Here is a 26301-nt window from a genome sequence, read left to right on the forward strand (position 1 = left end):
CAGATTTATAATGGGGTCTGTAGAAAAACCCTAAGGGAAGGAGAGAGATTTTTCTGGGACAATGCCCTACATTCCTACTCCCTAAACACTCCACTAAGAGTCTGACTACATGCTCATTGTTAAAATTGGCGACTACACAGTCATCCCCCATCCTTAGTGGAATGTCCAACCCATGGCGAACGTCTTGCCATAATCAGTTGATTGCAGATATCCCAACCCCATACCCCCGCTTCCTTCAATTGGGCACTAAGCCAGTGCATTGTTTTTGCCATTAACTAGTCTGTCGATTTGATCTGGCCAGCATATAGCGTAGGTACACTCCTCAAAACCACCACCAATGGGGCAGCAGCGGGTGGGAGATTTAATATCCTAGAATCGTTTCTGGTCAGATTGTTGACCAAATCAGAGTGTGTTACTGGAAAGTCACGACCAGTACCCCCAGGGGCAGTAATTGGATGGTTATCTAAGCCAGTCATAAAGTTGTTTTGTAAGGTATTGCTAATTAACCTGGCACCAGATCTGTCTCCCCCCGCCCTGGGAGTATTCGGAATAAGCTGGGCAAATTCACTAGATTTATTCCCCACCTCACCCGTGCCACCTCCCTGAGCCACTGCACCAACATCAGAAGTAAAGACCACCCCTCCATTCCTACTAGATAATAAAGGCAATGGATTAGATGTTAAAGGGATGGCGGATGGGCAATTAGAATTTGTGGGGTTACATATCACAGGAGGTGCCATTTCGGCAGGCCAGTTATTTTCCCCCATTGAGGCCATGATTGAACCTGGGTTAGACACGGCAAAAAGTTCAAGGTACGTTAGCTTCTCCTCAATTGTAGACAATCTCTCAAGTATTGGAGATAAGGATGCCGAGATGAGGGCCCCCATTCTAGCCCATAACCTCTCTTCAGTTTCAAGCGCAGATGGGCCAACTGGATCCATATTTTGAGTGCCAGATATAAGAGTAGTAGGCTGAGGCTGTATAGTCGTTGCGGGTATAGAAGTTGCCGACCCACCATTCATGTTCGTTTTAGGCAGCTTCGCGTTCTTTTGCCTTTGAGGGTCCCCCTACTAGTTTCCTCTTTATTGCTGGTTCTGGTAGTGTTTCCGAGACTTGAGACTTCGGTTTGGGCACAGACCTTGTGATAACATGTTGTAGTGTGGTGCATACTGGGCCCTCTTGTACCGGTTCAGGGATAGCAGGGCTAGTTGGTAACTCCATTATTGTAGAAATGTCCAGCGGGATAGCAGGAATATGGCTAGAATCTCCTGCCGAATTGGGGGAATGTAGTCCTGTGGCCAGACAGCGTTCGGGCGAACATGCAGACATCAATCCACCCAATGATGAACGTTTGGATCGCAGGGGATCAAGAGATAAACGGTGCTCAGTCAGGGCAATTTCATGGGCCAAGAAGGAACTGGCTCTAATTAAAAACTGGTCCAGAGTGCCGGCCACACTTCCGCCGGTAGGAGCAATCCTCCCCCTTCCCTCTCGGGAGTGCATCATTAATTAAGCACGCTAATCGAAAAAGTCCCGAAGATTCAAACCCAGCAAGGGGCACAACAAAGAATAAAGACTGACCGTAACATGCTACAGAATTAAAAGGGGGAGCCCAGCCTGGCCTCAAACATCCTCGAACGGGCTCAAAAGGGCCCACCCTTGGCCACCCGTGCAGCAGGAGCGGCGAGGGGTTATGTAGCAGCAGCAGGCGGGTTCAGGTGCAAAGGCAGGTGTGGTCCCAATGAAGCAGGCTCCCTGGGACTTGCAGTGCCGTGTCAAGCAGCGTCCGACCTCCTCAGTAAACGAAGCGGCGAGGGGTTATGTAGCAGCAGCAGGCGGGTTCAGGTGCAAAGGCAGGTGTGGTCCCAATGCAGCAGGCTCCCTGGGACTTGCAGTCCAGTGTCAAACAGCGTCGGACCTCCTCAGTAAAGGCGAGGGGTTATGTAGCAGCAGCAGGCGGGTTCAGGTGCAAAGGCAGGTGTGGTCCCAATGCAGCAGGCTCCCTGGGACTTGCAGTCCCGTGTCAAGCAGCGTCCGACCTCCTCAGTAAAGGCGAGGGGTTATGTAGCAGCAGCAGGCGGGTTCAGGTGCAAAGGCAGGTGTGGTCCCAATGCAGCAGGCTCCCTGGGACTTGCAGTCCCGTGTCAAGCAGCGTCCGACCTCCTCAGTAAAGGCGAGGGGTTATGTAGCAGCAGCAGGCGGGTTCAGGTGCAAAGGCAGGTGTGGTCCCAATGCAGCAGGCTCCCTGGGACTTGCAGTCCCGTGTCAAACAGCGTCCGACCTCCTCAGTAAAGGCGAGGGGTTATGTAGCAGCAGCAGGCGGGTTCAGGTGCAAAGGCAGGTGTGGTCCCAATGCAGCAGGCTCCCTGGGACTTGCAGTCCAGTGTCAAACAGCGTCCGACCTCCTCTGTAAACGAAGCGGCTCCCGCAAAGCAGGAGCGGCGAGGGGTTATGTAGCAGCAGCAGGCGGGTTCAGGTGCAAAGGCAGGTGTGGACCCAATGCAGCAGGCTCCCTGGGACTTGCAGTCCCGTGTCAAACACCGTCCGACCTCCTCAGTAAACAAAGCAGCTCCCGCAAAGCAGGAGCGGCGAGGGGTTATGTAGCAGCAGCAGACGGGTTCAGGTGCAAAGGCAGGTGTGGTCCCAATGCAGCAGGCTCCCTGGGACTTGCAGTCCCGTGTCAAACAGCGTCCGACCTCCTCAGTAAACGAAGCGGCGAGGGGTTGTGTAGCAGCAGCAGACGGGTTCAGGTGCAAAGGCAGGTGTGGTCCCAATGCAGCAGGCTCCCTGGGACTTGCAGTCCCGTGTCAAACAGCGTCCGACCTCCTCAGTAAACGAAGCGGCGAGGGGTTGTGTAGCAGCAGCAGGCGGGTTCAGGTGCAAAGGCAGGTGTGGTCCCAATGCAGCAGGCTCCCTGGGACTTGCAGTCCCGTGTCAAGCAGCGTCCGACCTCCTCAGTAAACGAAGTGGCTCCCGCAAAGCAGGAGCGGCGAGGGGTTATGTAGCAGCAGCAGGCGGGTTCAGGTGCAAAGGCAGGTGTGGTCCCAATGCAGCAGGCTCCCTGGGACTTGCAGTCCCGTGTCAAGCAGCGTCCGACCTCCTCAGTAAACGAAGCGGCGAGGGGTTATGTAGCAGCAGCAGGCGGGTTCAGGTGCAAAGGCAGGTGTGGTCCCAATGCAGCAGGCTCCCTGGGACTTGCAGTCCCGTGTCAAGCAGCGTCCGACCTCCTCAGTAAACGAAGCGGCGAGGGGTTATGTAGCAGCAGCAGGCGGGTTCAGGTGCAAAGGCAGGTGTGGTCCCAATGCAGCAGGCTCCCTGGGACTTGCAGTCCCGTGTCAAACAGCGTCCGACCTCCTCTGTAAACGAAGCGTCTCCCGCAAAGCAGGAGCGGCGAGGGGTTATGTAGCAGCAGCAGGCGGGTTCAGGTGCAAAGGCAGGTGTGGCCCCAATACAGCAGGCTCCCTGGGACTTGCAGTCCCGTGTCAAACAGCGTCGGACCTCCTCAGTAAACGAAGCGGCGAGGGGTTGTGTAGCAGCAGCAGGCGGGTTCAGGTGCAAAGGCAGTTGTGGTCCCAATGCAGCAGGCTCCCTGGGACTTGCAGTCCCGTGTCAAGCAGCGTCCGACCTCCTCAGTAAACGAAGCGGCGAGGGGTTATGTAGCAGCAGCAGGCGGGTTCAGGTGCAAAGGCAGGTGTGGTCCCAATGCAGCAGGCTCCCTGGGACTTGCAGTCCCGTGTCAAGCAGCGTCCGACCTCCTCAGTAAACGAAGCGGCTCCCGCAAAGCAGGAGCGGCGAGGGGTTATGTAGCAGCAGCAGGCAGGTTCAGGTGCAAAGGCAGGTGTGGTCCCAATGCAGCAGGCTCCCTGGGACTTGCAGTCCCGTGTCAAGCAGCGTCCGACCTCCTCAGTAAAGGCGAGGGGTTATGTAGCAGCAGCAGGCGGGTTCAGGTGCAAAGGCAGGTGTGGTCCCAATGCAGCAGGCTCCCTGGGACTTGCAGTCCCGTGTCAAGCAGCGTCCGACCTCCTCAGTAAAGGCGAGGGGTTATGTAGCAGCAGCAGGCGGGTTCAGGTGCAAAGGCAGGTGTGGTCCCAATGCAGCAGGCTCCCTGGGACTTGCAGTCCCGTGTCAAGCAGCGTCCGACCTCCTCAGTAAACGAAGCGGCTCCCGCAAAGCAGGAGCGGCGAGGGGTTATGTAGCAGCAGCAGGCAGGTTCAGGTGCAAAGGCAGGTGTGGTCCCAATGCAGCAGGCTCCCTGGGACTTGCAGTCCCGTGTCAAGCAGCGTCCGACCTCCTCAGTAAAGGCGAGGGGTTATGTAGCAGCAGCAGGCGGGTTCAGGTGCAAAGGCAGGTGTGGTCCCAATGCAGCAGGCTCCCTGGGACTTGCAGTCCCGTGTCAAGCAGCGTCCGACCTCCTGAAAAGGGGGGGCCCTCGGCCCCCCCGCACGCATGGCGGCGCGGCGACCGTCGCCCCCCCTTTCTCTTGGGTGGCCACTCGGCGGTGGGGGCGTGCCCTGGGGGGCGCGGCCCACCGCCGATTGGCCGGCGGCCTCCCTGACCCGGATCCTAGGTAGTGGGTCCGGGTCAGGGGGGGCGGGCTATAGGAGGGGCCGCCTGGCCCCTCGGGAATAAGAGGTGGGGAGCGCCCAGGAGACCCCCTTGTCCCTGGACGCTCCCTCGCTGTAACGGTGTGCCCCGCCGCGGCCAGGGCGACTGACGCTGGAATCTGGGGACCACGGTTCGATCCCCGGCTCCGGCGGCAGATTAGCCCAGCACCATGTGACTCTGGGCAATAGCTCGCAAAAGATTCTCTCGCTCTATTGCGCAGGCAATGAAGGGGCTGAGGGAGAAGCACCACCGCACTCGACTGTCGGTTGAAATTCGCCAGGATATGCTTATATGGATGGCATTCCTGGAGGATTTTAACGGCAGGGTAGTCTGGCCCGGCCCGCTGACAACATCAGCAGAGTTGGGCCTGTGGACGGATGCTGCCGGGAGTGTGGGCTTCGGCGCCATTCTAGGAAACAGATGGGTCGCTCAACAGTGGCCGGGAGTATGGGGGACATGGGGCCTGACCAGCAACATTGGCTTCCTGGAACTCTTCCCAATATGGGTGGCACTGATGGTCTGGCCCGAACACCTATGTAATCAATCAGTGGTGTTTTGGTCAGACAACATGACGGTGGTGGAATGTATCAACCAGCAGGGGGCACGGTGTCCTTTCATACTTCGTCTGATCAAAGAAATTGTGTTGCAGTGCCTTAAATTGAATGTCAACTTTAAGGCCAAACATGTCCCAGGTGTTCTGAACAATGCAGCTGACTCCCTCTCTCGCTTCAAAATGCAGGTTTTCAGGGAGCATCTTCCTACAGCAGACCCCTCACCAGCGCACTTCCCAGCAGTACTTTGGCAGATTGGTGCCCCAGATTACAGGACCTCGTGGTCGCTAGCCTAGCCCCCAGGACCAAGACGGCTTACGAAGGGGCGTTTTTGTCTTATCGTTCCTTTTTGGGGCAACAATGGGAAGTACTTTGGGCACAGGAGGATAGCTTTGCAGCCTATCTAGAATGGATGCATAAGGAAGGGCGCTCGGTGGCAGCGGCAAACAGACATAGGGCAGCGGTGTCATTCTTCGCTCAGGCTAGGGGCTTCCGGGATCCCACTAATACCTTTATGATACGTAAGGCTTTGAGGGGATGGCGCCGTATACAGGGCCATCATAAGGATAAGAGAAAGCCCATAGGATTAGCCCGGCTGACAGCTTTACTGGCCACGCTGGACACTGTTTGTAGCTCGGAGTGGGAGGTGTTTCTTTTTAGGGCAGCATTCTCTTTGGCATTCTATGGGGCGCTGAGAATTAGCGAACTTGTGGCAGGCTCTAAATCAGACTTACTGGGCGGCTTGCAAAGGGCTAGTGTGACGATAAGGGAGGACACCATGTGGGTAACTATTCCAAAGTCAAAGACCGACCAGGAGTCTAGGGGCCACACCATAGTTCTCCAACGGGCCCCCGCCAACCCTTGCTGCCCGGTGAGGCACGTGGAATTATTGCACGGACTGCTGGTGGGCTCAGCGGGCAGGGCATTGCTCTGTCACGCCGATGGGAGCCCCTTGACCAGATATCAATTCAGGAAGGTATTAGAGATGGGGGTTAAGAAAGCAGGTCTTGACCCTAAAGAGTTTGGCTCTCATTCCTTTAGGATTGGGGCAGCAACTGAGGCGGTGGCGGGGGGCCTCCCAGTGGAGAGAGTGAAGACAATTGGGAGATGGTCCTCAGAATGCTACAAACGTTATGTACGGATTGACATGCTATGATTACATGTCGCTCACGCTTGGTTTGTTTCCGCTCTCTTACAGTTTCTCAGACCTGTTACGCAGGGGAGGAATTTGTCGTCGGGCACCGGCAACAGACATCAGCACGGAGCGGCACCCAGGAAACGATGAAGAACAGTGTTTGGATTGTGGGTCACTCATATGTAAAACGAGCGGAATGTGTCTTTATGTCAGGTGACAGGAGGAAAAGGGCGGCACAACTAGGGTTGGACATCAAGTTCTTTGGCAGAGGGGGGTTGTGTCTGCACGAGTTTAGGGGATTCTTCCAGGGGCTTTTAGCACGCCAGCAATCTCCACCGTCAGTGGTGATACTTCACCTTGGGGAGAATGATTTGGCAACACTGGGTAGGCGCATTCTGATTGAGGAGATTATCTCAACGGCGGGTTGGATGGCTAGGACCTGCCCCGGTTGCACACTAGTATGGTCACAACTCATACCTCGACTACAGTGGCGGGGGGGACATTCGGTCAGGGCGTTGAATCACTCGGTAAAGAGGATCAACACACGGTTGGATAGGTTGTTTCGAGCCCCCTTGTTACAGTCAATACCTCATGGGTGCATCTGGGGCGACAAGTATTACTTGAAGGACGGAGTTCATTTAACAGAGGAGGGTAATGTCTTGTGGTCTGACAATATCTGGGCCTGGCTAGAGGGTTTTGAAAGTAGGAGGGTTTCCTTAGGTAGGTGCTAGAAGGGGGAGGCCAGATCGTCGGTTAACAATGCTGGCCTGTGGCGGTAAGGTCATTATCGGTGAGCACATATTTTGAGGTCTGAGGGGGCGGGCATCATCCTATGGAGGTTCCCGCCCAGGGGGAGGGGCCTGCGGGCCACTCCCAGAACTCCAGGGGCAAGGTAATAGGCAAAGGAGCGCGGGTAGGAGTAGTTCACGCTTTCCTTAGGCTGGTAGCCACCCCGCGAGCGTGGACTCATGACGCCACCGGCGCAGAGTAAGGGCCCTCCTTTAGTGGGTAAATGGAGTTTAGGGCGTAGACCGGGCAATTCCCGGGGTAACACTGCGCATGCGCACATCTATGGGAGAGGCGCAGCTTGTAGGACCTGACACCGGTAGTGACCCTGCCATATGGCCAGAAATGTACGAAAATCAAGATTAGGATGTTTAGTCTAAGTTAGGAAACAACATGTATTAGAGTTTTGTTAAGGTCAGGCTCTCAAACTTGTTGATAAGAATTGTGTAACTAAATGTCCTGCTGATTTTTGTATTCATTGTTGATTATGCAATTAAAAGCCTTTTTTAATTTCATACTTTAATAAATACGGCCGGGCGACTAGCGCCCGCCTTCCAAAAAGTAAAGATGACTCGTGTCCACGTTCCTGGGTATTGGGTGCCGGATTGGGGGGGAGGCGGCAGCTAGTCGCTGACCATGTGAAAAGGGGGGGCCCTCGGCCCCCCCGCACGCATGGCGGCGCGGCGACCGTCGCCCCCCCTTTCTCTTGGGTGGCCACTCGGCGGTGGGGGCATGTCCTGGGGGGCGCGGCCCACCGCCGATTGGCCGGCGGCCTCCCTGACCCGGATCCTAGGTAGTGGGTCCGGGTCAGGGGGGGCGGGCTATAGGAGGGGCCGCCTGGCCCCTCGGGAATAAGAGGTGGGGAGCGCCCAGGAGACCCCCTTGTCCCTGGACGCTCCCTCGCTGTAACGGTGTGCCCCGCGTTCGGGGCTTCTTTGTTTCCCACCCACCATCCCCTTGGACAAATAGTCTTGTAGCATTTTTTACGTCTGGCTGAATGGTAAGTTTGGGAGGTACACTCCACAGGTCTCACAGGGTAGTAATAATGGAACTGTTGGTATATTTTGTGATGCTTTTGTTTAGGAATTTTTTCCCCTTTTAGCAAACGATGTATGAAGTATATTATATGTGATACAAATCTCTTTAGGCCTTTTTTCCCTTTGTAGCTATACGTTGATACTGTTATTTATTAGCCAGTGTAGCTGTCCTTTAGAATTTTTTCCATAGGTCGTCGTATTTATTAGGTATGGGGCATGCGGTAAGGTCATTATCGGTGAGCACATATTTTGAGGTCTGAGGGGGCGGGCATCATCCTATGGAGGTTCCCGCCCAGGGGGAGGGGCCTGCGGGCCACTCCCAGAACTCCAGGGGCAAGGTAATAGGCAAAGGAGCGCGGGTAGGAGTAGTTCACGCTTTCCTTAGGCTGGTAGCCACCCCGCGCGCGTGGACTCATGACGCCACCGGCGCAGAGTAAGGGCCCTCCTTTAGTGGGTAAATGGAGTTTAGGGCGTAGACCGGGCAATTCCCGGGGTAACACTGCGCATGCGCACATCTATGGGAGAGGCGCAGCTTGTAGGACCTGACACCGGTAGTGACCCTGCCATATGGCCAGAAATGTACAAAAATCAAGATTAGGATGTTTAGTCTAAGTTAGGAAACAACATGTATTAGAGTTTTGTTAAGGTCAGGCTCTCAAACTTGTTGATAAGAATTGTGTAACTAAATGTCCTGCTGATTTTTGTATTCATTGTTGATTATGCAATTAAAAGCCTTTTTTAATTTCATACTTTAATAAATACGGCCGGGCGACTAGCGCCCGCCTTCCAAAAAGTAAAGATGACTCATGTCCACGTTCCTGGGTATTGGGTGCCGGATTGGGGGGGAGGCGGCAGCTAGTCGCTGACCATGTCAGTAAACGAAGCGGCGAGGGGTTGTGTAGCAGCAGCAGGCGGGTTCAGGTGCAAAGGCAGGTGTGGTCCCAATGCAGCAGGCTCCCTGGGACTTGCAGTCCCGTGTCAAGCAGCGTCCGACCTCCTCAGTAAACGAAGCGGCGAGGGGTTGTGTAGCAGCAGCAGGCGGGTTCAGGTGCAAAGGCAGGTGTGGTCCCAATGCCGCAGGCTCCCTGGGACTTGCAGTCCAGTGTCAAGCAGCGTCCGACCTCCTCAGTAAACGAAGCGGCTACTTTATGATAAGTTAAGACCGTGATGGCCCATAGAGATACTGATCCCTGAGAGAAGTTAACTTTACCATTAATGTATTTTCTGAGAATTCATGGCATTGATGAAAGTAATAGATGCAAGGTGGCTCTTACTGTGCATCTCTACATTTGAAATAATTGATCTACTTTGAGTACTACTAGAAAATTACACAGACTTGAAATGTTATGGAAAATAACACAAAATGTGTTTGCTGAAGAGCTCTCAGTAAAAGCAGACATGATTGTCAAATTATGTAAAATGTGTGTAAATAGGCTGCACTAATAAAGTAACATATTAATTGGAAAATTGTTGTATGCCAAAAGCAGGTGGAGCAATTTTTATTAAAAAGTTCAATAAAAGTAACTATTTCATACCTGCTTAGGATTTGTATAAAATGTCCCTGCAGTCTCAGCTAGGCCACCGTTTTTAGAATTAAAAGAATCTGTTCCCTGCCATTTTTTATACATGAATGCTGGTCCTCATTAATTTTTCTTTTAAACGGAACAAGCATGATTGTTTTATTTTTCGTCACCTTTCTGATGCGCCCATAAAATCAGCTACACTGGTTGGTTGGCATCTTTGGAACTTGCCCTTCCCCGTGAAGTTCAGATGTTCGAGTCTCCATCTCCCAGGAAGTAATAGTAGACCTGCAATAGTGGCATTCTTTAATGTCTCATAACCCAATGGAATCTTAACATCAGATTTTTACAGGTATGTCCAGGGAGCCATGATGGATCTTCAACAATTCACAACATCCGGTCTGAAGATTCTTCTCTTTCATAGACCTTTTAGGTTGAAGCCTACCAAAACGTGCAGCTGTCTGGTTTGCTTACGACATCTTGGGGGCATCTAGAAAGCTTCCCTGGGAATACATTCCACCCATTGCTTGCCGTTGGCTTTGTGGTTTGTAAATCACATTTGCTTGCTTTCTATTTGATGGTTTTCTTTGTTTTAGGCTGTCCAGCTGTTCAATCATTCCCTTGCACAAACCCTATTTACTGTATTCTTCCACCAGTACTGAATTTTTGTAAACCGGCTTTTAAATCTTGTTCTTATATTGTCACATTTGCTGTGCAGAGAAGATGTGGCCTAATGGCGAGAGCGGGCTAATTTTAAGCTAGGGAACCAGATTAGTGTCTGGCGGGAGGCTCAAACATCCTGTGATTCTGGGCAGATCACGTCATCTCCCTTTGCCTAAAAAAACCCAAAACAAAATGAATAGGTCTGTCCGTACTGGAAGTAGTGCTCATGTAAAGCACTCTGATACCTTAGGGTCATGTTTTGCGCTATATACAAAATGTTAACATGTAGGCTCTGTCTTCCAAGTTGCTTGGGGTTTACTTTTCTATCTCTCACTTCAAAGAGAAAATATTTATGTGACCGTCATGTTTAAACTGGTTGTGTTCTACATGTTACTTTTTTTCCTAGCACAAAACAAAATTTAAATGTCTGTAAATGAACTGTGGAGAAATTTCAAAATACGGAAAGCACAAATGAAGCACATTTTTGGGTAATTCTGAAGTGTGGTGGAAACCGATATTTTAATAAGATCAAAACCAATCAGTACACTAGATAACATTACAATACATTGTGCGCTGGCTACTTTTTTTCAGTAAAACTGAATGTCTGTGCAACTGTGATGGTCATTTCAATTGCAGATGTGTTGTCTGTAATGGCAGTGTACTACCAAAACATGCATACTCCACTTTATCCTACTCCACTCTGCACCACTTTATGACACTGTACTCTACTCTCTACCACTCCTCACTGCATTACTGCACTACACTCTGCATCACTCCACACTATGCCACTTCTCTCCACACTGTTACTGCACTCTAATCTTCACCACTCCACTCTATGCCACTTCCCTTGATGACTCATTACTCTGTGCCACTCTACTCTATGCCAGTGGACTCTACCCACACTACTCTACTATACACCACCGCACTCTGACACTGCACTCTTAGCCACTCTACTCTACTTCACTCTACTATGTAGCAATCTACTGTATGCCACTCTATTCCACTCTGCGCCTTTCCACTCTGCTGCTGCACTTTACGCCACTTTACTCAAAACCAATACAGTCTATGCCACTGCACTCTACACCATTCTACTTTGTACCACTGCACTGTACACCACTATAATCTACTCTGCAACACTCTATGCCACTGCACTCAACGCCACACCATTGCATGCTACGTCACTTTACTCTGCACCACTCTACACCATTACACCATATGCCACTCTACTCTACACCATTGCACACTACGATATTCTACTCTGCAGTATGGCACTCTCTGCCGCTGAACTCTGCATCACACTGCTCTGAGCCCCTACACTTCTCTCTGCACCACTCTACTCTACACCACTCTACTTCACTCTACACCAATGCACCCGATGCCTCTAGACTCTATGCAGATCAGTCTACTGTGGACCACTTCCCTCTATGTCTCTCTACTCTACTGTATGCCGGTGCAATCTACCCCACTCTACTATGCACCACTGTACTCTTCGACACTGCACTACTCTACTCTGTACCACTCTACACCAATGCAGTCTGACACTCTACTCTGCATGATGGCACTCTCTGCACTGCCTTCTCCTCAACTCTGTATAACTCCACTCAATGCCACTCTAATCTATTCTGCACCAGTGCAGTATGACACTGCACTCTACACCACTCTATTCTATGCTACTGCACTCTAAGTCACTGTACACCTTTGCATTCTGTCCTGCACCACTCCACTCTACCCCGCACCACTCCACGCCACTTCCCTCTACTCTGAAACAATCTACTCTACTCCACTGCACTCTATGCCACTCTACTCTACGTGATTGCACTCTATGCTCCTGCAGTCTACTCTGCACCACTCTCCTCTGCACTCTTCGCCAATGTACTCTACACCACTTTACTCAAAGCCAATGTAGTCTACACCAATCTTCTCTGTACCACTGTACTTTACGCCATTTCACTTTAGTCCACTCTGCGACACACCACGCTGTGACACTCCACTCTGACGCTCTACTCCATCAAACTGCACTCTACTCTACTCTATTCCACTCCACAACATTTTCTTCGACTCTATGCCACTTGATGACACTACTGCACTCTATGATGCTCTCTGCATCTCCCTCTATGCCACTCCTCCACTGTATTCTAGAACACACGACTCCACTGCTCCACTCTGCGGCACGCCACTCTGTGCCACGCCACTCAGTGTTACACCACTCTACTCTTTGCCACTCTTCTCTGCACTACTCCACTGTATGCCACTCCACAACGCTCTACTCCTCTTTGTCATTCCACTCTAAAACATCTACTCAACTCTTTCACTCTATGCAACACCCTCTACACCACTCCACTCTGTTGTACACTACTCCACAACACTCTACGCCATTCCACTCTACAGCACTCTACTCCACTCTGACACATCACTCTACTCTATTCCAGTCAACTCTGCTCCAATCTACACCCTCTCACTCTGACACTCTACTTCCTCCACTACACTCTACACCACTCCACTTCACTCGCAACTCAACTTTATGCCACTCTACGATTCTCTATGCCACCCCATAGCACTCCACTTACTCCACTTTCACACTCCACTCTCCTTTATCCCATTAACTTTTAGCATTGCTGAACTGCAGCCCTTTTGTGTCCAATATGACTAAAACATTATCAAAGCCCATAGCTCTTGCATAGGTGAGACCCATTGACTTTTGCCAACGCTTGTTTGGAATTAGTGATTATTTGCGTAAACGCCATACTGACATTGGTTCAAATGAAGAGGGTTTAGATTTACGCTGAAAATGCCACAAAAATGACTATATAAACAAACACAAGGATTCACGTCCCCATCTGCAGTTCAGGCTCCTGTTACAAGTGTGACTTTTGTTGAACACTCTGGGCAGAGTTCACATTACTTGGATCAGCGTTCTGTAACATGGTAATATGTGTGGTTTAGTATCAGCCACTCTACGCCGCTGCACTTTATGCCACTTTACTCAAAACCAATACAGTCTATGCCACTGCACTGTACACCAATCTACTTTGCATCACTGCACTGTACACCACTATAATCTACTCCGCATCACTCTACGCCACTGCACTCTACTCTACACCATTGCACTCTACGATATTCTACTCTGCAGTACGGCACTCTCTGCCGCTGAACTCTGCACCTCACTGCTCTGAGCCACTGCACTCTACTCTGCACCACCCTACTTCACTCTCAACTAATGCACCCAATGCATCTATACTCTACGCATATCAGTCTACTGTGGACCACTTCCCTCTATGCCTCTCTTCTCTACTCTACTCTACTGTATGCCGTTGCACTCTACCCCACTCTTCTATGCACCACTGCACTCTTGGACACTGCACTGCACTACTCTACTCTGTACCACTCTACACCAATGCAGTCTGACACTCTACTCTGCATGACGGCATTCTCCGCACTGCACTCTCCTCAACTCTGTATAACTCCACTCAATGCCACTTTAATCTATTCTGCACAACTGCACTATGATACTGCACTCTACGCCACTCTACTCTATGCTACTGCACTTTAAGCCACTGTAAATCTCTACACTCTGTCCTGCACTACTCCACACCCATTCCCACTACTCTGAAACAATCTACTCTACTCCACTGCACTCTACGCCACTCTACTCTACGCAATTGCACTCTACGCTCCTGCAGTCTACTCTGCACCACTCTCCTCTGCACTGCACTCTTCGCCAATGTACTCTACACCACTTTACTCAAAGCCAATGCAGTCTACACCAATCTTCTCTGTACCATTGTACTTTACGCCACTTCACTTTAGTCCACTCTGCGACACTCCTCGCAGCGACACTCAACTCTGACGCTCTACTCCATCAAACTGCACTCTACTCCACTCTGTGCTACTCCACAACACTTTCTTCCACTCTATGCCACTTGATGACACTACTGCACTCTATGATGCTCTGTGCATCTGTCTACGCCACTCCATGCCACTATCCTCCATTGTATTCTAGAACACACTACTCCACTGCTTCACTCTGCGCCACGCCACTCTGTGCCACTCCACTGTGCGCCACTCCACTCTGCACTACTCCACTCTACGCCACTCCACATCACTCTACTCCTCTGTTATTCCACTCTAAAACATCTACTCAACTATGTCACTCTACGCAACACCCCCTACACCACTCCACTCTGTTCTACACTACTCCACAACACTCTATGCCATTCCACTCTACAACACTCAACTCCACTCTGACACACCACTCTACTCTATTCCAGTCAACTTTGCTCCAATCTACACCCTCCCACTCTGACACTGTACTTCCTCCACAACACTCTACTCCACTTGCAACTCAACTCTACTGTACCCCACGCTACAACTCTCTATGCCACCCCATAACACTCTACTCTCCTTTACCCTAATAACTTTTAGCATTGCTGAACTGCAGCCCTCTTGTGTCCAACATGACTAAAACATTATCAAAGCCAATAGTTCTTTCATAGGTGAGACCCATTTACTTTTGCCAATGCTTGTTTAGAATTAGTGATCATCTGCTTAAACCCCATACTGACATTGGTGCAAATGAAGAGGGATTAGATTTACGCTGAAAATGCCACAAAAATGACTATATAAACAAACACAAGGATACACGTCCCCATCTGCAGTTCAGACTCCTGCTACAAGTGTGACTTTTGTTGGACACTCTGGGCAGAGTTCACAATACTTGGATCAGCTTTCTGTACATGTGTGGGTTAGTTTCTCCGTCTGCGAGGAAAGTCGCCTCAAAACATAACACAACAAATGCAGTCTGTTTGCTTAGTGAATTAGCATAATTCTTCCTGAGCATCATAATCTAAGACTATCCCAGTCCATCAGTATTTCTTAACCCCCCTTCTCCTGATCCTGGTGCTTCACTAGTTCTGAAGGAGTTGAATGTTGAATAGTCCAGAAGGCTCCCAGAGGCTTAACGTAGTTGAGATTTTGTACCTAATGGAGCATGTTCAACCCCTCCATCCCACCATCATTTCTGAGATTGTGGAGTGTTGGCTTTGCGAGGGATTTGAAACCTACCCATGCGCTTGGCCTGAGCTGTCGTCCTAGCTATCATGAAATTCGCCTCAGGTCCCTTATTGTGCCAGAATGATCTTATTAATATTCTGACCTTCAAGAAGCAAGTCAACATAAGTCAGTATAAGAATAAATGGCTTTATTTTGCAGTTTGTCACTGATGGCTTGCAGTATTATTTTACTATAGGGCATATGCTATCTCTTGGTTCCCTCCTGGCTGTGTGTGTGTCTGTTCTGTTGGACCGTGGAGTGGTCTTCATCAGTGTGCAAGTATTGGACTGTTAGAACTGTTTCACCTACAGTCTCCTGTTTTTATAACATGTCTGACGTAAAAAGAAAATGTTATCGATATCAAGTGATTTTCCACTGGTGACATAGAACATTGCCATTTTAAAGGCGCCTGCTAGGTGTGTTGGAGATTGTGACACCTCATGCATGAGAAACCGTATTCAGTAATGAACAAGTGTTAACCAAACGTCTCATTCTCTTATGTTGAACATTTTTTATGAATTTGGTAATTTTTCTTCTGACCTTGTTCCGGACTCTTTGCTGAACTAAACAATCCTTGTCACTCAGACTCTCAGATTCTTTGTTTTGCCTATAATTTTTAACGTCTTTAAACTAAGATAAAGTGGCAAAGATTCCACAAGGTGAATTATTTTATGTAACTGTGTGTGCATATTCCCCCATGAGGGCACTGCTTTTTTCCCTAATGTAGCACAGTCTAATTAGAGAAGTGAGTCTCTAAAATATTTGGTTAAACCCTAACACCCGTATATTTCTGCCAAAGACTTGGTGATGCTTTGCTCTGCAGCTAACGCACTAGAGAGACAATTTGATTGCTTTAAAAACGGAATCTTTCAATTTTATTTGAACTAAAACCCTAACCAGACCTCAGTAGGTGAAAAAACATTTCAATTACAAAATGTATATATATTTGTTCCTATGCTATAAATTACATTAAAAGTCAACATACATCTTTAAACAAGACCTTAATGCATGGCACAAAGGCAACTTTACTTCACCAATGTTTTCGCAGCTTCTGTGTTTTAATTTATTTTCCTATTGGGATTAGCCTATGGGCACAACCACTGCAGGCAGTGGCAAACTGGTTAATAATGACACGAGTCCACCCCAATTTAATACAATTATGAACTCCAATTGCAGAGCTGAGAGTGTGTTTCAGCTGCAGGAAACCGCCTAATTTACAAAGGTTGGAGAGAGCACTTCCTACCCTCCCACTTACCCCTCTAGTGCCTTCACCCTTACAGAGACACCAGGAAAGCACCTACAGTCTACTATGCACACAAATATGTTTGTGAGCGATGTTAGGGCATTCGTATTTCCCTGTCTCGAATTTAACAGGTCTGTTGTTGTATGGTGCTGCTTAATCCAAATTCAATGTAAAGAAATAAGGGCCAGATGTACAAATGCATTTTGTCAGCCCAACGCCTGCAATTTGGTTAAATTGCAGGGTTTGCGACAAGAAAATGTTTTTAATGTACTAAACCCATTTAGCGATTCAGTAACTTTACAGAATCGCAATGAGTTTAGGAAACAATTAGTAATCGCTCTTTGGAAGAGGCATGTTTAGGGTGTCCCTTACATTTAGAAATTCCTTATTGTATGTATTAATGTTGTGCAACCTAAATACGGTCTCAAAATCAACTTTTTGTTACTACTGAGAAGTAGTAGTAACCCAGTCACCTCCATGAATCATCCAAACATGTTTTTTGCAGTAGGCAGTGGTCCAAATAAATAAATAAATAAATAACAGTTTTTTTTCTTCTTTTTTACACCTCGTTTTTTTAAGGAAAACTGGCTGCATTTAAAGAATTTTTTATTTTTATTCAAAAGCAATCACAACTATATGGGTGTGGTGGCGGCGTATCGTAGTGGGTCAGTGTTTGCAACCTACCTCATTAATATTCGTGAGTTAGGTCGAATTCTGTTGTTGGGTTGAGCTTTTAGGTAGGAACTTGACATACAGTTCTGCATTAGATCAAGACAGATTTTGAGCATTTGGATGTTGTTAAGTGAGTAGATTTAGAAGTTGTATGCCTTGGGAGTGTTGGTTGGATTCTTACTGACCAATGCATCCAGATCAAAGAGTTACATCCTTGGGGGGCTCCCGGGATTCTTGCTTCGTATTTTGCGATTTGAGCAGTGCAAAGAGTGAGGTCGAACTTCAAACATTATAAACAGAGACTCCTCTGGATTTAATTAATTAGCTGTTACTGCTTACTCTCTGTGTCCATGTTAGTGGTAAATGTTGAATCCAGTCAATTTCATGTGTACTGAACAAAATTTAAGAGACTAGTGACAAGTATGCATAAAAAACTGTTGGAATTGTTCGCCAGTCTAACCAATAAATTTGTTTTAATGTAGAGCTCAATAAGTGTCAATCTTTGCAGTGAGGTTTGACAATGAGATAAAGGGCCTAGTTTGCTAAGTACACAAATGTATCAATCATAGACTATTGTTTATTATATATAGTCTACGAGGAGTAAGCACGAAAGAGAGGCAAATCAGATTTCCAGGTGTACTATATGTCCATCCGATGTATTTTGGTGAATCAAATTTTCATCCTGATAGACAATGCATGTAATTTAAATATGGCGAAAATGTGCAAAAGCACTTTTTTATTTTTTATTTTTTATTTTGTTCTCTCAGCAGAAAATGTTTTTCCATGGAGAAATCCTCACCAAATAATGTTAGCCCAACTATACTGTGTGGGAAATAGACTGCAAACTGTTTTTGAATACTCACAAACTCTCTTGTTGTGTTTGTCAGTGTTAAAACATTTTGCTTGTCCCCTTACCTACAGCTTCCCAACATTTACAACTGTGGATTTTGTGCATTTGGAGGTCTGATCTGTATGCGGAAGTAACCATAGACTTGAAATTGTGAAATATAAGTAGGAAATTTCCACATGCAGATCTGTATTTTGCACGCTTAACTAATACTTGCTTGTCCAGTAAATGTAAGTGAACTTGATCCAAAGTGATCTGTCCAATTAGATATGTCTTCAGTACCCTGCTTTGGGACTAAGTGTAAAAAAAAATATTTATTAAAAAGCAACAATAATAACAAAAAAAACGTGATAGAAGTCTCTTTGACATTGCCCAGGAGAGGAGCTTCCTGGGGAGAGTGTGATGCTCTCATTAATACCTAATTTGCAAAAGTTTCTAGTTTTCTAGAATAAGGTCACAGGCTTAGATTCTGATTTTCTATCAACCAGTGGGTGGCAGGCATTAAATTGTCTGAATCAAAGAAACTCAGAGCAAGTGTCTTTCAAGAATATCCAAATAATACAGCAAACAGTCAGGTTCCAAGATCCTTATCCCACTTATACTGTTAACTGGAAGCTTTTGCTTCGTATCAAACAAAGGATACATACAGCGTGTTATTCACTAAAACATTGACATAACTTTAACACCAAGAACACACAATAGTCAGGAAGCCAGAATTGGTTCTCAAATTTAAGAGCAGGAACTTTAGCCACTACATCTTTCTCTCCTCTAAGTCCTCCAGTTCCTCCTCCTGACTTTACGACCTTCTTCCTCCTCTGTTTAATCCCTTCATGTATATTGTTGTGACGTGTGACAGTGTTGTTAATTTATTGGCAATTTGCCATTTATTTAAGGACTTAAGGGAGTTGAGCAGGTGCTGTTTGAAAATTATCATTTGTAGGTGCTGTTGATTGTTATCTGGGGTGTTGGATTGACATTGCCTGTGTCCCTTCAGCAACCTATCTGCAAACTTGGTCTGATGACATATTTAATCTTGGTGTTAATGTTCACTTACCCACCCCCTCAAGATTCTTATGAGTCATTGTACTGACAACCAAGCTTCAATCTTGCTTTATTTGGGACTCTTGTGATGGAGCTTAGATGTACCCCAAGGCGCAGGGCTAGGGAACCAGGTAGCCAGTCCGAATGATAACTGTTGGAAACTGACCCTATTAACCTTCTATGAAATTAATAGGATGTGCTTCCAAGGCTCGTGAAGATGATAGTTGATCAGACTGTCTCAAATTGTTCCAATGACCCCCATTCTTTGTTAAATCTGGTTAATTTAAAGTGAATAAAATAAAGTATGGCAATTACGAAATAATTGTTTCCATGCAATCAATTGTTTATAAAGTGGGGTTTCTGGATATTAAATTAGTACCCTTTGTTTCAACTTACTATAGTAAATTGGATGCTTATCGTACCCTCTCATATAGCCATTTTAACTGAAATGTTGCACCCTCGATAATGAAATCTATTCTAGGTACTGACATAACTGCACTCCCCAGATTACACCAAATAGTGGGGCAGGACTGAACTAATCGGTACCTCTTAGATACTCTAGTTGAGATGTAGCATCAAATCCTCTTTGTGCTTCTAAGGATAAGATTTAAGTCAGATAAACTTTATTGGCACAACAAGTTGCGGACCTTGGTAAGATGCCCATTACAATTAACAAAACATTTTGTTTTTTTACAGAGAAACTCATATAAATAGAGCCGGTAATGTAATGGGTTAGATACTGGTGTTCTCACATTGCATGCCTAGTCGGATAATTATACATATGTGGAAACTCTTTCAGGGGCCCCACGTTTTTCTCACGAGCCATCTGATGGTATTGCTGAATGCCAGATTAAAGAATACTTAAATTGCCTTGTTTTGAGTCAATCTCATGCCTCTTTCTGGTAGCACTCCAAAATTCCCTGTCTCTTTTTCTCACTCTTGCAGGTTCCTTCTCATCCTAGATTTGTCATTGTTTTCCTGTTTCTTTTCCTCCTTTATCCATTTCTTTTTAACTCCCTTGATGTAGGTCATCGTTTATGACGAAAAACATGCCCTTGTCTCCCAAAAATGAGTGTCAGTGTCACCTACCCATACCCCAGGACAAATTAAGCACTGCCGTGATCTCCTTGCTCCTTCTGTAAAAAAAAAAAAACCTAGTGTAAACATGTGTCCTTTCTGTGCACTTTTCCTGCCACCCCCCCCCCACACCGCTAGATTAACCTTTGCAGTCCTACCACCTCATCGACTTGAAAAAAGGTGACACCTACCACTCAAAATTGCCGTTTTCTGCCTGTCCTCAATGAATTGCTTGCTTGCAGGACTGCTCACACCCCATCCTGATAAAAAGGAGGGATAGGAGCTGCCCTCAGTCCGGGGAAAAAAGACTGTGACCACCTTCTGGATGGAGGGTTTATGGGGGAGCAGTATATATGTTTGTAACGTATAGTAGAGGATTCCAAAGGTTTAACTGTTAGCAAGGGACCAACCGTTGAGTTAGTAAAGAGGCAGAGGCTTGGTAAGACGCCCACTTTTATGCATCGTGAAATAGTTGGATGGACACTCAGACTCTCTGGTGACCAGTCACCTCGGTGGAAGGTGAGTATCCTGCTCAGGCTAAGGTAGTTAGTAGCATGGAAAGGCTGAGAATGATCTTGGTTTAGTAGAGGCGGTATTCCAGTCAGGTGTGTTAAAGACTGTATCGCTGAAGCTCTTTCACTTCCTTATAGTCTTTCCAACACTCTGGATTTAGATTTTTAATCGTATTATTCTGTATTTTCGTGCAGTCTTTTTTTTCTATCCCTTCCACTATTCTATTACTCCAATACTCCTGTATTCTTTTTTTAATGAATTTCTCTTCTGCTCTTTTTTCTGACGTGCTATTTATCAAATGTTCTTTTTCACTTTCTTGCTGCTCTGTTTTCTGCTTTTCTTCTCTTTCTTACTTTTCTTGTTTTTCTTTGCTCTTTCTAGCGCTTTTATATTTTGTTTTACGCTACCCTATTCTGCATCTTCGAAAATACTCATTGGGTTTACCTTACAAAGGCCAACAAGATGCTATGACCCATCACACACGAAGCTTTAAATTGGCATAGCAGTACGTTATTGTATTCTTCGAGTGTGCCTCATTTTTACAACGTATCTCGTGAGCACATGATGCAGTCTCTCGTTTGTCTTTCCCTGTTTTGCACCTACTATACTACATATAATTTTTCATATTCGATTTCCTCCTATTCTAATTTCTTTGTCAATTTTCTTCTTTTCTCTACATACTTTTGCAGGATATCTGAAAACCTCATACCTTATGTCTTTGGGCACATGTTCAAGTGTTATAACCTGGCAAGTTTGGTGTTTTGTAAATGCCAATTGTGCTCTTGGGTATTTATCTCAATGTAGTGTATTTGTAATTGCTTGATGAGTCAGTGGTTCCAAACACATTGAGTGTGCAGTTCTGCCTTATCATATAGCTCCTCATGCTTTAGGCAGTGCCTCTTTATACTAAACTTCTTGATTGTTTTGGAAGTTGTACAGTAATGTAATGCAAAAGTCTGTAACTTTTGATGCATTTCTTATTTTCAGATCCATCTATACAAATGATGAGCAACTGATGCCCCCCTTGCTGAACCGGTTTGTGGTGCCAAGCTGGCTTATAAATTTGACCCCCTACATTGCTGTTTGACCACCTGTGATAAGAGCTTTTCAAGTAAGTATTTTTGTGTTATTGGTTTTGTTTGTTTCTCCATAAGTATGGCACGATGCACTTTCTTAATATGGGTGCTCTTTTCATATTGTTGTGAGAATTCCACCTTTCAGTAATAGGTGGTAGGTTGTGTTTTGTTGTGTACACCAAGTAGAGGTTTGTTAATTATCTAGTACTGGTCTGTGTTAGTTAACATGAAAGTAAAATTGGTTTGATCCCTCTAGAGATCTTTGCAGAGTATTATGTGTATGGATTTTTGCGGTACAAAACTTTACAATTTTTTGTTGATCATGGTTGTATTTTTTTTCCATTGCTTCACTTATGCGGATTGTTTTGTAGTCATCATTATTATACAGGTAAATAGCTATGATGCAATGCTGTGATGGTGTGGTCTATTTAAGCTAATCTTAGCTGAATGTTTCGAAAGTGTTTGGTTTTGTGGTTGGGGACACAGTTCAGTTTGCGCACTTTGCTAACTACAGGGCTTCTGTGCTTGGCGTGCATGATGTTCTTTGAAGATGTGTCTAATGCTCTCTTTGAGTACGGTGAATTATAAGTGTAATTAGAAAGGTGCAATCGAATGTGTATGTTAAGGTGATCATGGAAATTGTTTTTTGATAATTGAATGCTTGGACTGTGTTGGGTGTAAGGTACAAGTCATGTTTACCGTGTTCTGTTGGATTTTGGTGTTGTGTGGCAGATTAAGGTGGCACAGTGATAGGCATCTGTATGACATCTCCAACAGTCCATATGTGCAAAGTGATCTGAATTAATGCGTTTCATTGGAAGTTTGTGTTTGTCACTAATGCCATAGCTTCTTTGCGGCTTTTTAGCATGCATTAACATCTTACTAGCTGCTTTTACTTGTGTAGATAGCGCTATGTTAAGTATCATTAAAAGCTGGTTTAGTATCTTTTTGTCTCTAAATATTGAAGCATTGCATTCAACCATTTGTGTTTTATGTCTCAGTTACATGTTAAACGTGTCTACTTTCAATTTAAATAGTTTGTTTGATGTCGACAAGCTACGTATCCTGGCCTTTGTGTCTCATACTTATTTGGTGGGTTGACATTAAAGGCTAGCTGTCATTCTTAACACACAATAGAATGTCTTTGCATCTGACCATCCTAGAGCACTGTATGATATTGCACATTTGTCTCAATGAATAATTCCATTGATCCTATCTGTAAAATGCTTTGAATACAATCGCATTAGAGACTTTTTATTGCTATAAAACAATTTGCGTGGATACATGCCACACTTCATTTGTGTTGTGTTTTTGCTACTATTAATTAGTATGAAAGATTTGTTTACTGCCGCGACCACATTTTTTGATACTGTATTTATTGACCCAGGTCAGGTAATATATATGGGTTACCCCCTTTATATACAATACTCTGTGGAAAGAAAGATGGCAAGCAAAATTCGTTAGATTTTGCTTGCTTTAACTTTCAGTGTTTGTGGTTGAAGATGTCGAAGATGCCTTCTGAATGTACTGGTCTAGTGTCACTATAGTTTGTAATGTGGTATATCTAATAAACTTGAGTGACTGTTGCTGAAGAGTGTGTTTTCTTTCTCTCTCTGTGACAGAGCCCTGACATGCATTCAGATTATTTGAAGAAGCAGCTTTTGTTGTCATTTGTACTAGGTGTGCTTGTTCGAGACCACTCTGCTAGGCTCTGTCCTGATTGTTGATTCCATCCTTGATCTGGCTGCAATGCATGCTCTCTTATATCATTCTTATTTTCACCACAGCCAGAGTTTTGGGACTTGATGCTTCTCAGTCAGCAGGTAGCCACTATTCTGTTTATCTTCCTCTTAAAAAGAAAAGTTTCTACATCAAATAGGTGATCAATCTTGTTTTTTATTTATTTTGTTGAGATCCCAACAAATAGGTGCTGCAACTCAAGAAAATTAGCTTGTGTATTTATCGTGTACTGGTTTCACTTCTGATGCTCCAGCCATAGAGCTTTTTTTCAAAGCTGTTCAGAATCCATACAGAAAGAAAGACAATATTAGTGGCAATAAGTGAATTCGTATATTGCATCTGCCAATTGTCAAAAACTATGCTTTAAGCATAAGGCAGCTTTTTTGTGGTCTTTATTGTCCTGAATGTCTCATATTAAATTTTGTAGTGGTGTGACTGTTTTTAGGTCTCGTAGAGAGACCTATTGAGGTGAAACCAGAAAGTTAAACCAAGCGGTTTTCCACGAGTGCATGTGCTCTCGTGACTGCGCTTAAGCCATCTGTTGCTTCCCCAGCACACCCGGCCTAACTTCTCCTCCCCCTAATTACACTTCTTTCACGGCCGCCAGGCTACTGTCACTTAATCTCCCCAGTGCCCCACCCCCATCAGTGTCCTAACTACACTTCCAGTCCTCGCTGCCTCACCGCCTCCTCTCTATCCCTCTCTCTCCGTTCTTTTCCCATCTCTCCGTCCTCCCCTCTTCTCAATATTCTTGATCTACCATCCACTCAATGTCTTTATTTACACGCTATCGTCTTTTGTCCAGCTCCTCGCCCTTTCGACCTTCCATATTCCGGCTCTGCTCTTTCTCACCACTAACTACATACGTCCTCTCGTACCATTAGTATATTTTATCTTCCCACACAGGCTAGCACATGGTCTTCTTTGCATGCTTTCACTAAGAATTGTTGTGATGACAGATTTGTCAGAACAGTCTTGTTTTACTTTTTTTACGGCCGGCCGGCCGTACTTTCAGTTTCACGGCCGCAAGGCCGTATCTCCTTTTTTTAAAACTTTTTTTTAAAAAATAAATGTGACTGTCCTCTCGTTGTGTACAGTATTCTTTACTTCTAATGACTGCCGATGTCATTTTATTCTTTCTTGTTATTGTAGCTGCCGTATACTACTATCAGAGAGCTATTTGGCGTTCAGTCGCTCTTAAGTGTGCGGGTCATTTGATCCTGTGCTGCCCCGCCCCCTGCTTCACGGCCGCTTCTCCCTCCCACAGGCAGCCATCTGTTTCCCCCCCCCCCCAGTTTCCTCGTTCTCTTTCTTCTTTTCTGCGTGAGGCCTGGCCCGCGTCATTTCCATCATTCCTTGCGGTGTACTTTAAAGTATGCGTCACACAGACATCGTTCAGACAAAATGATGCATTCTTAGGTTATACCGAGCCCCGTGCAAACAATGTCCGGCTTTTTGTGTATATTAGGGCATTCAGTGGTCTATTAAAGTATACGTGGCACAGGGCAGCATGGCTTCACAGGTTTTACTCAACAGCCCTGAGACGGTGTGGCTTTACGGCACATTTAAAAAAAAAGGCATAAAGACCAAACCGTGGTTATATTTTTGTTTAGTTTTTTTGTCATCTGTACCTCTTTTGCCATAAACGTCTTTGGGAATAACATATCTGTAAACGTATAAATACACTATTTGCAGTCTGGTATTATTTTCAAACCAGCAGCTTAATTGTAATTGAAAAATACACATCACCTTTATTCATTGCGTTCGTTTTTATTGTAGCTGCCGTATACTACTATCAGAGAGCACTCTCCCCTCTCACCACTCTCCGCCCTCCCTCACTCTATCGCCCTCCCTCACTCTATCGCCCTCCCTCACTCTATCGCCCTCCCTCACTCTATCGCCCTCCCTCACTCTATCGCCCTCCCTCACTCTATCGCCCTCCCTCACTCTATCGCCCTCCCTCACTCTATCGCCCTCCCTCACTCTATCGCCCTCCCTCACTCTATCGCCCTCCCTCACTCTATCGCCCTCCCTCACTCTATCGCCCTCGCTCACTCTATCGCCCTCGCTCACTCTATCGCCCTCGCTCCCTCTATCGCCCTCCCTCCCTCTATCGCTCTCCCTCTATCTATCTATCGCACTCACTCTATCTATTGCATCACCATAGCATCACTCAGCACCACCACAGCATCACTCAGGGGCACTACAGCATCACTATGCGCTACACAGCATCACTGAACGCAACAGCATCACTTGTCCCCAAAACAACATCACTCAGCGCCACCACAGCATCAATCTGTGCAACCATTCAACAACAACTGGTTCAAATATTTTCTGTCAATGTTTCGAGCTTTATTACAAATGTCAGAAAAAGATGTTAAATGTTTTCACTTTTGTTCTTGTTAAAACATTGTGATTTGTCAGATCAATACATGTAAGACAGTGGAAAACTAAACATGTACCTTTACTAATGCTATAGATGTAACATTTGCTAACTTTATAACTATTGGCATTTCTAATTACAAAATTAATACTTTTATATTTTGAAAAACATAAACAAAAATTAAAAAATATTTACATTTTACACACCAAAAGCTCAAACTTTTCTATTACGAGACCTATTGCATTGCAAATGCTTGTTCTATCTTATTGTTGTTATATTAGATATCCTTATTTCAACAAATACCTAGAACGTTAACTTTTATTTCTTAAGTAGATTATGGCATCTCCTTTGTGTACAAGACCT

At 46.1% G+C, this 26301-nt stretch overlaps 1 protein-coding gene across 8 annotated transcripts in view; it reads left to right on the forward strand.

Annotated features, from left to right (window-relative positions):
- Positions 1-26301, forward strand: part of DTNB (dystrobrevin beta) — a 1143128-nt gene that overhangs the window by 131487 nt on the left and 985340 nt on the right. For all 8 annotated transcript variants that reach the window (XR_013596287.1, XM_078650028.1, XM_078650030.1 and 5 more), the window contains exon 2: positions 21727-21850. The gene's annotated coding sequence lies outside the window, so the exon portion shown is untranslated. The remainder of the gene's footprint in view (positions 1-21726; positions 21851-26301) is intronic.

The sequence above is a fragment of the Lissotriton helveticus genome, chromosome 6, assembly GCF_964261635.1.
Source record: "Lissotriton helveticus chromosome 6, aLisHel1.1, whole genome shotgun sequence".
Lineage (NCBI taxonomy): Eukaryota > Metazoa > Chordata > Amphibia > Caudata > Salamandridae > Lissotriton > Lissotriton helveticus.